Raw genomic sequence first — 12149 nt, forward strand, 5'->3', positions numbered from 1 at the left:
TACAGCCAAGATGGTGAAATGGATATAAAACGCTGTGGCTCCCAAGGTGGTTTGATTTTTATTGAAAGGACAAAATGGCTCTTTCTAACATCTGGGCTGCCGACCCCTGCTCTACTGATGTTGAGGTCTGGATTCTGGGGTTGCCAGTCCATTATTCTGAGAACACCGGTTTGTTTTTTCTCAAAGATGAAAACATTAAATCTGATGGTGACAGTTAGGGTGGTCTTCCAGGTCTTGCATGGGTGTTAGGAGTCCCGTTCTATCTACAGCTTTTAATCAGCTCATTAATTAATAATTACAAGTGAATTAATGGTCATTGCGACTGAAAATTTAATTAGTGAAGGGTGGTCTCTGACTTTTTCACAGTACTGTAGCTGTAGCCTGCTGCTCCTTGCTGTAGCCCGTAGGAATGTGTTTGGCTGTGTGTATGTCTGACCTGTACTAGCAGCGACACTCCCTACTTCCCACTGACACATAATACAAGACAGTGAGAGAGCAAGAGCGAGAGAGAGCGAGAGAGCGAGAGAGCGAGAGAGAGAGAGAGAGAGAGAGAGAGAGGGAGAGACAGAGAGAGGGAGAGAGAGAGAGAGGGAGAGAGAGAGAGAGGAAGCGAGTGTGGGGGCAGTGTTTTGGTGACAGATCACATAGCTTCACAGACCTAATAAAATGTGACCTCTAAAATTTTTCGCTGGTTGTCGTTTGTTTACATGCATTAAGATCCAAAAACCTCACTATTTTGTTGTGGCAGATTTACATTTGACCCAAGAAAACATAAAGGCTTTGCAAACACAGCAATAGAACTGTGGGGTTTTATGTGTGCAACAACAATAGTACAGTCACGTGTGCAACATTTCGTCTTTAATAAATCATACATCATAAATGTTTAATGAGGATGGGTGACCAGATGAGTAACTCTGGTAAGATGTGCTGTTCAGGCCAAAATAAAAACTGTACTCACAAAGCAGAGCCAATACACACTGACCAAAACATCATAAACCTCACAACCAGCAATCATTAATGATCAGATGTCATTAAGCCATAATGATCAAATATCATCCATGATGTTTTTTTCACTCTGTATTCTGTTAACAAATGTAATAACTGGCTTAATAAACTGCCCTACCTCATCACTTTCATTCTCTTTTCAACCCTTTATGACTCACTGAATGCTCTACGGAAGATCAGTAACCACTACAGTAACATGACAAGAAGCTTATCATAAGCAATATCGCATCACTCATAGTACGCTATTCAATTTGAATATATCACCAACTTACTGATAATGACGCCTCATGTCACGTCACACAAACCACTTTCGAGGTTTCTTTACCTGAACAGCTGGCCTGCTCAAAAATAAAGAGTACTGTCTCCATGGAGACATCGTCATGGAGACCTGACAGGGGGAATGCCAAAAGCTTATGCTGACCGAGACGAGCACGTGTCTGAAGATATTGAGGCAAAGAGGGAAAAACGCTCATTTTTCTGGCATGATGAATTAGCTTGAGCGACAGGCAGAAAGAATGCACAAAATATCAGAACCTTTTCTGAGTATACAGTACCATCCATCCTTCATTCATTCATTTACAGTAAAACTGCCCAAGTACACAATATTCATATTTCTTCATCAAGGAAAAAAAGCAGAAAATGTATATTTAAAATAAAACTGTACAAGTGTCTCAACTACTAAATATATCATGACATTTTTCAGTATTTAGTTGTCCACACTTTGTCTTTGTTACAGATTCCATTCTTTTCTGGAGACTTGCTTTCGGTTTTTCAAAGAAATCTGCAGGAATATTTTTCCACACCTCCAAATTTCAGTCTTGGAAGTTGGCTGCACTTTCTGTTTCTCATGATCCAATTAATTCAAAAGACATGATGTTGAGGTCTGGGGTGGTCAGTCCATTGCTCTGAGAATGCCAGCAGCTCCTAATTTTCTCTACATCTTTTAATAATTTTTTGAACTCCACCTTTTGGAAACTTCTGTTTTTCTACTTATTTTCCTTTGACTTTACTCTTCCTTATGCAAGTGGGTTGTCTTGTATCTAATCTTTTCAGAAATATCTCCTGAAAAATGAATAACTTGTACTTTAACAGCTGTTTTGGACTGAAAATTAATCAAATGAAGGATGCTCTCTGACTTTCGCACAGTACTGTATGCGGTTCATTCTGTAAAATTTAAGGTAAACACTCACTGGTCACTGAGTCATGGTCAGACTTGTTAGAGCTGACAGGAATGCTACAGTAACACAACAAATCAATCTTTACAGCAGTGGTTATCGGAAAAACATCTCTGAATGTACAACATGTCAAACTGTGATGTGGATGGGCTACAACAGCAGAGGACCACACAGGGTTCCAGTCCTATTAGCCAACCTTTTCTCCAACCAACTTTTGTCTTTGAAAAATTACTAACAGCATGATCTTACAACATGTCCCATGAACATGACATAGGCTTGTGTTCTTCTCCATTAGAGACAGATGTCCAGTAAAGAACAGCATAAAGGTCTACAGGGCAGAGAAACATGATGTCTTGCATAACACACAGGGCTGCAAAAAAATGCTGTTGCTGTTTGCACAGAAAGTAGATGGAAGCTAACAGCGCCTCCTTGCGGAGAATTTTAAGCCTGCTCCACATGAGTAAAGTAATTTGTACCTAAACATCCCTTTTTCCTTTTACTGAATGTAATTTTAATAATATGTTTTAGTATTTACTATATTTCTTTATAAAAAGAGTCAAAGATAATTTAATTATTGCTTTTATTTGTGATATTTTTATGCCCACTATCTCACAGATAATAATCAGAAAAGCTGAAAATGGGGAAAAAATAAAATGGAATTTGGGAAAGTATAAGATGGATTTCGTAGAACATACAACAAACAACCTGAGAAATTAAAAAAGAAGAAGCAATTTAGATACTGAGGGGAAAACTCAAGCCTGAACCTGAGCACAGAATGTGCCAGAGCAAATTCAGCTATCTGAAACCCTTTTAAAAGAAGAAAAAGGAAAGAAACCCAAGGGGGAAAAGCTACAGAAAAAGTCTATGCAGTTGGCTGAGGAAAACTACGTCAGTTGACAATAGAGAAATTACTCCTGTGAAAAACCTGCAGAGCACAGAAGCTACTGAACACAGAAGACTTCAACTGCACAATTACACAGACTGCACTATTCAGCAAAGAACGCAAATATACCAGGCTCTCCCGTCTACTGATAATACAACATGCTTTTGAGCGAAGGTGACTGGCTGAATGGTGCATCACGCAGCTTAATAGGAAACCAAAGGACAAAAAAGATCTGAAAGAACTAGATGAGCTATATCAAACTCACTATTTACATGCAATCAAGATGAATAAAACTGAGGGCCACTCAATTCCAATAAGCACTAATAAGACTTGGCAAATCATCTAGAGAGAAGCCCATTGGATGAGTAGTCATGTCATTAGGTCACAGGCTTGATCTACTTAACAGCTTAAGTTAATTATTCCCAATGCTCACCAAAACATTAGCAGAGAAATTAACTAAAAGCCATATCTCAGTAAAAATAAAGATACTGTACCAAAAAAATACAGTACAATGTGTCACCCATCCAAACACTTCTTGAGAAAGCCCAAAGTGTCTGTTTTTAGATGTAGTTATCAGAACTACTGCATATTACACTTGTATGTAATTATACATTTAACCATATTTGAATTTAATATTTTATGATAATAAGCAAAGTAGCAAGAGCTTCACTTTAAAACTATGTCAGGCAGATCATTCTAGAATCAATAGAAATATGAGCATGCATGAAATAGGAATAATTAACAATAAGTAGGTAATGAATAAAAACGACTGGACCACATTAGCTATGTAACTGTGTAGCTACTAGCTGACCCTGATCTAACGTTACTTCATATATCACTCCATTAGATAGATAGATAGATAGATAGATAGATAGATAGATAGATAGATAGATAGATAGATAGATAGATAGATAGATAGATAGATATAGTATTGATGCCAATCAGTGTTCTCTCACTGAAATACAGTGCATGGATTACCCATGACAACGGCTGCGTCCAAAACCGCACACTACAGCACTAAACAGTGTGTCAAAACCAGTGCACCACTATAAGAAGTGCATTCATTAGGCTACGTACACAGCAGGTAAAAGTGGACCAAATCCGATTTTTTTCACCAAATCCGATTTTTCTGTCAGGCTGTTCACACTATCCTTTTAATGTGACCTATATCCGATATTAGTCTGAACAGATCACGCACAACGCTGAACACGGAACGCTCCTTAAGAGGTAAACAATCAAAATGGAGTCAGCAGTACCAGCAACTAGCCGTTGGTGTGAAAGTAGAGGAGGCAGTGGATAGGGCAAGATGGAGGCAGATTGTCCGCTGTGGGAGCCCCTAAAGGGAGCAGCCGAAAGAAGAAGAAGTTCCAGCAACTAGCCGAACGTCTTTGCCCATGTTAATGTGCAGTACAGGGCGGCTGCAAATGCGCAAACAATATATCATGAGAGCGAGGAAACGCAAACGGGCCAAGATTTTACTGATCGGTCTACAGTGGACTGACGGCAGCTACTTCGTTGAAAAGGAACATCTGGAGCCGGAGTGGTGGGATCGGGACGTAGAAGTGGAATTCATCCAGAATTCCAAGATGTCGCGGGTGACTTTCAGCTACATATGTCAGCGACTGTCCTGTGTATTACAGAAGCAATGAGTATCTCACATGACTTCGTTGTACTGTCTGGCAACCGGCGTGGGTTACCGCACGTTGTCGAACTTGTTTGGCATCGGCAAGGCGTCTGTGTGCTTGATTATCCGTGATTTTTGCAAGGCTGTGCGCTATGTTCTCATGCCTGACTACATCAGCCTACCCCAGGACATCTTTCGAGGCTTTCGAACAAGATGGGGCTCATATTCCCATAATTGCACCTGAGAACAATCACTGCGACTACTTCAACCGTAAGGGATACCATTCAGTTCGTCTGCAGAGACTCGTGGATCATCAGTTCTGGTAAGCCTATTTTTCTTATATTGCTTTTAACTGACTCTAAAGTGTCAACAAGTCTTCAAATAGCTTAGAGCAGCAAGAATTCTAAGCTAGTCCATGCTAGTTTGTGATGGTCTGGTGCTGATGTATCTGATCATCCAGCTGGTGACCAGCACACCAGTGTCACACACATCATATGGTGGTCTATGCTGTTTTTTTCTAGTGGAGAATCCGTGTAATTCCAGCATTATTAAAACGCATGCTCAATGTGGTACTACAGTATGTTTTCATTGTAGATTAGTTTTTAGGCTCTGTGTAAATGTCTTGTTAGGGCACTTTTATTTTCAAAGTCTGTCTCTTTACACTTCCTAGGCAGGCCATTTAAAAGTAAAAAGGACAGTTAAATATATAGCTGTACAATATCATCTTTATTAGACATTGATTTTAAGTTTGATCATAAAATCATCCATTTTCTAAGCCGCTTCTCCATCAGGGTCGCAGAGGGGCGGGTGCTGGAGCCTATCCCAGCAGTCATCGGGCGTAAGGCTGGATACACCCTGGACAGGTCGCCAGTCCATCGCAGGGCAGACAGACACAGACAGTCACTCACACCTAGGGGCAATTTAGCATGTCCAGTTGGCTTGACTGCATGTCTTTGGACTGTGGGAGGAAACCAGAGAACCTGGAGGAAACCCACGCAGACAGGGAGAACAGGCAAACTCCACACAGAGAGGACCCGGCAGGGGAATCGAACCCAGACCCTCCTCGCTGTGAGGCAACAGCGCTACCCACCGTGCCACCGTGCCACCATGCTGCCCATCATAAAATCATTTTAATTAGAATTATTTACTTGTACTTAGATATTAATTGTTCTGCGCGTGACAGCTTCATCAACATATATGTTGGATGGCCTGGCCGTTTCCATGATGCTAGGGTTCTTAAAAATTCAAGAATCTATGCTATGGCAGAATGAGGAGGGAACTGCTCCCTCAAGTACGTCTTCTTTTCTATACCCTTCACATAAATACAGCATTGATCCTCTTAGTAGATTATAACCATTAAGGATGTGAAATTGAATGATTAATTTCTCATAATTTGAAATTATTATGACAGACATTTTCCAATTTTGCCCAGCTGAAGTTGTACTGTGTATCATACTGTGTACTGTTTTTCTACTTGGTAGAGAAAATGAAATGTGAAAGCATATTTAATCCTCCCAAATGTAACCCATGTCGTATTTACATTACCTCAGGACACAGAAGAGATTAATGGCATCAAAGTACCAACTATGCTGCTTGGTGGCCTAGCGTATCCCCTACGAAGCTGGCTGCTCAAAGGGTACACCGATACAGGAAACCTGACAGAACAGCAGAAGTTCTTTAACGAGCAACACAGCGGGGCCAGAATGACAGTGGAGTGTGGGTTTGGCAGACTAAAGGGGCGGTGGAGATGCCTGGGGAAACGCCTGGATGTAGACATTTTTAAAGTCCCCTCCATAATAAGTGCATGCTGCACACTACACAATGTGTGTGAAAAGCATGGTGAGGCCTGTGAGGATCCTGGGCAGACTGATCAGAGATGCACTGGCACAGTTTTTTTATGAACGTTGAGTGGGTTCTTGCTCTAATGTAACACTCTGCACAAAACCCTTTTATACATAAATATGACGTTACTTTGTTTTATACGGAAATATTTAATTTAGAAGTGTTTTTGAGTTAAAGTAATTATTCTTTATCAGATAGGTTTTGGTGATGGCAATAAATAAAGATTTATTTTCAGGTTACAAAAGATATCAGGCACTATTCAGCCTTAATGTCAGTAGTGACAGAACAGTTTATTGCCATTTTATGTAAAACACTGCAAACATTAAATACTTTTGTTTACTTTTATTTTGGCAGTAAACACGTTTAAAACAAAAGTTTTCTTTTGAAGGAATTTCCTTACAATCTCTATTTTTGTTTCTCAATAAACGCTTGTGTAAGGTCAATCTAAATTATGCAGCATCAGAATTATGACCAGAGTAACCACAGTATTCTATACAAATGAACTGTTCTGCTCTTGACAGTCTCACCAAGATGTCCTGGCAGTGTCCACAGCTATGCTTGAAAAAGAAGAGTTAAAATATGTTAACACAATTATTTGTCTAAAGGGACTGCAACTGTAAATGTTTAAAACATACAAACCATAACTATGTTGAATAACTGTATTGAACATTTGTTGTATTGGCCATGTGTTTTGGACACTCAGGTTAAGAGAGAAGCTGAGCTGTCAACTGATCACCACCTGGTGGTGAGTTGGATCAGGTGGTGGGGGAAGATGCCGGTCAGACCAGGCAAACCCAAAAGTATAGTGAGGGTTTGCTGGGAACGTCTGGCAGAAGAACCTGTCAGATTGATCTTCAACTCACACCTCCGCCAGAACTTTGACCAGATATCGGGGGAGGTGAGGGACATTGACTCAGAATGGGCCATGTTCCGCTCCTCCGTTGTTGAAGCGGCTGACTGTAGCTGTGGTTGCAAGGTAGTTGGTGCCTGTCCTCGAACCCGGTGGTGGACACCCCAGGTGAGAGATGCTGTCAAGCTGAAGAAGGAGTCCTACCGGGCATGGTTGGCCTGTAGGACACCAGAGGCAGCTGGCAGGTATCGACAGGCCAAGCAATCTGCGGCTTCAGTTGTTGCCAAGGCAAAAACCCGGGTGTGGGAAGAGTTTGGTGAGGCCTTGGAAAGTGACTTTAAGTCGGCTCCGAAAAGATTCTGGCAAACTGTCAGGCAACTCAGAAGGGGAAAGCAGTGTGCCACTATATAGTGGAGATGGTATGCTGCTGACTTCAACTGAAGACGTCATTGGGCGGTGGAAGGAATACTTTGGAACATGGGAATAGGCTTTTCCATTACTGAGGCTGAAGTCGCTAAGGTAGTTAAAAAGATCCTTGGCGGCAGGGCTCCAGGGGTGGATGAGATCCGTCCCGAGTTCCTCAAGGGTCTGGATGTTGTGGGGCTGTCTTGGCTGACACGCCTTTTCAACATTGCGTGGACATTGGGGGCGGTGCCACTGGATTGGCAGACTGGGGTGGTGGTGCCTCTTTTTAAAAAGGGGTCCGGAGGGTGTGTTCCAACTACAGGGGAATCACACTCCTCAGGCTCCCTGGTAAGGTCTATGCAGGGGTACTGGAGAAGAGAGTCCAGCTTATAGTCGAACCTCAGATTCAGGAGGAGCAGTGTGGGTTCCGCCCTGGTCGTGGAACACTGGACCAATTCTTTACCCTCTCCAGGATTCTGGAGGGTTCATGGGAGTTTGCCCAACCAGTCCACATGTGCTTTGTGGATTTGGAGAAGGCATTCGACTGTGTTCCCCGGGGTATTCTCTGGGAGGTGCCTCGGGAGTACGGATACATGGCTCTTTCCTACGAGCCATTCAGGCCCTGTACAAACAAAGCAGGAGTTTGGTTTGCATGGCCGGCAGTAAGTCAGGCTCGTTCCCAGTGAGAATTGGACTCCGTCAGGGCTGCCCTTTGTCACCGATTCTATTCATAATTTTTATGGATAGAATTTCTAGGCGCAGTCAGGGGATGGAGGGTGTCCGGTTTGGTGACCTCAAGGTCACATCACTGCTGTTTGTGTGAAGCAGCCGGGATGAGGATCAGTACCTCCAAATCCGAGGCCATGGTTCTCAGGCGGGAAAGGGTGGAGAGCCCTCTCTGGGTCAGGGATGAGCTCTTGCCTTAAGTGGAGGAGTTTAAGTATCTCGGGGTCTTGATCACGAGTGATGGTACAAGGGAGCGGGAGATTGACAGGCGGATTGGTGCTGGGTCAGCAGTGATGCGGGCTCTTTACCAGTCTGTTGTGGTAAAGAAAGAGCTGAGCCATAAGGCAAGGCTCTCGATTTACTGGTCGATCTACGTTCCCACCCTCACCTATGGTCATGAGTTTGGGTAATGACCGAAAGAATAAGATTACGAATACAAGCGGCCAAAATGAGTTTCCTCCGCAGGGTGTCTGGACTCTCCCTTAGAGAATGGGTGAGAAGTTCGGTCATCCTGGAGGGTCTCGGAGTAGAGCTGCTGCTTCTCCACGTCGAGAGGAGCCAGCTGAGGTGGTTCGGGCATCTGGTTAGGATGCCTCCTGGACGCCTCCCTTGGGAGGTGTTACAGGCAAGCCCACCTGGGAGGAGACCCCGGGGAAGACCCAGGACACGCTGGCATGACTATATCGCCCAGCTGGCCTGGGAACGCCTCGGAATCCCCCCCAGGGAGCTAGTGGAAGTGGCTGGGGAAAGGGAGGTCTGGGCCTCATTGCTTAGGATGCTGCCCCCGCGACCCGAACCCCGGAGAAGCGGAAGATGATGGATGGATGGATGGATAGATGGATGGATGGATGGATGGATGGATGGATGGATGGATGGATGGATGGATGGATGGATGGATGGATAAATATGGCACAGTGTTTAAGGCGGAACTTTAATTAACATTGCAATAAATTTTAGGTGGCACAGATTTTAAGATGGAACTTCTTGTGAGGTCGCAGAGAACTTAAGGTGGATCTTCAAACAACACTGCACTAAATTTAAGGTGGCACAGTGTTTAAGGTGGAACCTTTTTAAGGAGGCACAGAACTTAAGGTGGAACTTCAGTTCACATAGCACAAAATTAAAGGAGGCACAAAATTTAGGATGGAACTCTCTTTAAGGTAGCACTAAATTTAAGGTGGAACTTCAGCTAACATAGCACAAAATTAAAGGAGGCACAGAATTTAAGGTGGAACTTTAATTAAAAGGTAGCACTGAGTTTACATGGACAATTAATTGAGTGAAAAATTGCATGATAATCTACTGTATTTCTGCTTGCCCGAACAACACCGTTTCGCATACACTACTTCAGGGCAGGCCCCGAAACACGAATTCACTGTTGTTCTGACCCGCACGCATCCGTTTGTCATTTTCTTCCATCCCTCGTTTCTCCCATAGACTCCAATTCATTTTCACCACCACTCAAACTCTATTATTTTTTTTCCCGACAACCACAAATGTACATGTACTCATTCAGTGCAGGTCCACAAGATCAAATCCACCGTGTTACTGACCCGCACTCTTCCATATGTAGTTTTATCATCTCTCGTTCCTTGTATCGACTTCCATAGTATCCGCTGCGCAACTATCCTGCGTTTCTAGTTAGATATCCTGTTCAATTGCTTGTTAACACATATAGCTAATCAGCCGATCACATGGCTGCAACTCAATGTATTTAGGCATGTAGACGTGGTCATGACAACTTGCTGAAGTGCAAACCAAGCATCAGCATGGGGAAGAAATGGGATTTAAGTGACTTTGAATGTGGCATAGTTGTTGGTGCCAGATCAGCTGGTCTGAGTATTCCAGAAACTGCTGATCTACTGGTATTTTCACGCACAACCATCTCTAGGGTTTACAGAGAATGATCCAAAAAAGAGAAAATATCCAGTGAGCGGCAGTTGTGTGGATGAAAATGCCTTGTTGATATGAGAGGTCAGAGGAGAATGGGCAGACTGGTTCGAGATGATAGAAGGCAACAGTAACTCAAATAACCACTTATAACAACCAAGGAATGCAGAATGCCATCTCTGAACGCACAACATGTCAAACCTTGATGTAGATGGGCTATAACAGCAGAAGACCACACTGGGTGCCACTCCTGTCAGCTAAGAACAGGAAACTGAGACTACAGTTCGCATGGGCTCACCGAATCTGGACAATAGAAGATTGGAAAAATGTTGCCTGGTCTGACGAGTTTCGATTTCAGCTGCGACATTCAGATGGTAGGGTCAGAATTTGGTGTAAACAACATGAAAGCATGCATCCATCCTGCGTTGTAACAACGGTTCAGGCTGGTGCTGGTGTTGTAATGGTGTGGGGGGTATTTTCTTGGCACAGTTTGGGCCCCTTAGTACCAATTAAGCATCGTTTAAGTGACACAGCCTACCTGCTGACCATGTCCATCCCTTTATGACCACAGTGTACCCATGTTCTGATGGTTACTTCCAGCAGGATAAGGCACCATGTCACAAAGCTCATATCATCTCAAACTGGCTTCTTGAACATGACAACTGTACTCCAATGGCCTCCACAGTCACCAGATAATCCAATAGAGCACCTTTGGGATGTGGAGGAATGGGAGATTCGCATCATAGATTTGCAGCCGACGAATCTGCAGCAACTGCGTGATGCTATCATGTCAATATGGACCAAAATCTCTAAGGAATGTTTAAAACACCTTGTTGAAAGTATGCCACGAAGAATTAAGGCAGTTCTGAAGGACAAAAGGGGGTCCAACCTTTTTTCTAGCAACCTAATAAAGTGGCCGGTGGGTGTATGTGCAGTCAAAACTAGATTTTAGCACCTTCAGACATGCCAACTATTGTGAGCAAACATGAAACATTGCTGGCTTGCAACAGGAAAAACACTGCTTGTTATGTTCTAGCCATCCTCATCAATTACAGTAACTTGCTGTGGTGTTTAGGTAATGTAAACTGAAGTTAAAGTTGACAACTATGAATAGCCGACAAGCACGTCTTTCTCATACCTGTCTTGCCATCTTCACTACTCCCAATGGATGTGGGTCTGCTCCCGGAGTCTGCGGCATCAGTTTCATCTTCGGCAGCATCACAGGAGCTATCAAGAGGTTCCAATGGTTGTCAGCGGGGCTTATCACCTAGAATGCGTTCAAGCTCACTGTAAAAGGGGCACGTTATTCGGCCACGGCCACTTCTTTGGTTAGTGTCCTTGGTTTCTTTAAACTTTGCTTTCAGTCTTTTGACCTTCCTTTGACACTCCACGTTCTCCTGTGGCCGCATTCAGACATTTCTTTCTAAATCTCTTCGAACACAGAGCGGTTGCGATAAGTGCCAAATGTGATGGGACCCAGATGCTTGAGGAGCATAATGCCTCTCAAACCTACATCACATGAAATGATTATATAGCTGCCTGATGCTAGATACATTGTTTTGTGGTAGTTTTTCGAAGAGTTTGTCATTTTACAACAGCTATTCATGGCGGAGAGGTAATTTTGCAAAAATGCAGGCAAAATAGTCCCCCTCCAGCCCAACGGGAAAGAGACTATTCTCTAAAAAGAAAGGGACTATTCTTAAACAGTGTTGCATACATACTCAAAAAGTACTATATTGTGATATTTAT

This window comes from Pygocentrus nattereri, chromosome 3, assembly GCF_015220715.1.
Source record: "Pygocentrus nattereri isolate fPygNat1 chromosome 3, fPygNat1.pri, whole genome shotgun sequence".
NCBI classification, from domain to species: domain Eukaryota; kingdom Metazoa; phylum Chordata; class Actinopteri; order Characiformes; family Serrasalmidae; genus Pygocentrus; species Pygocentrus nattereri.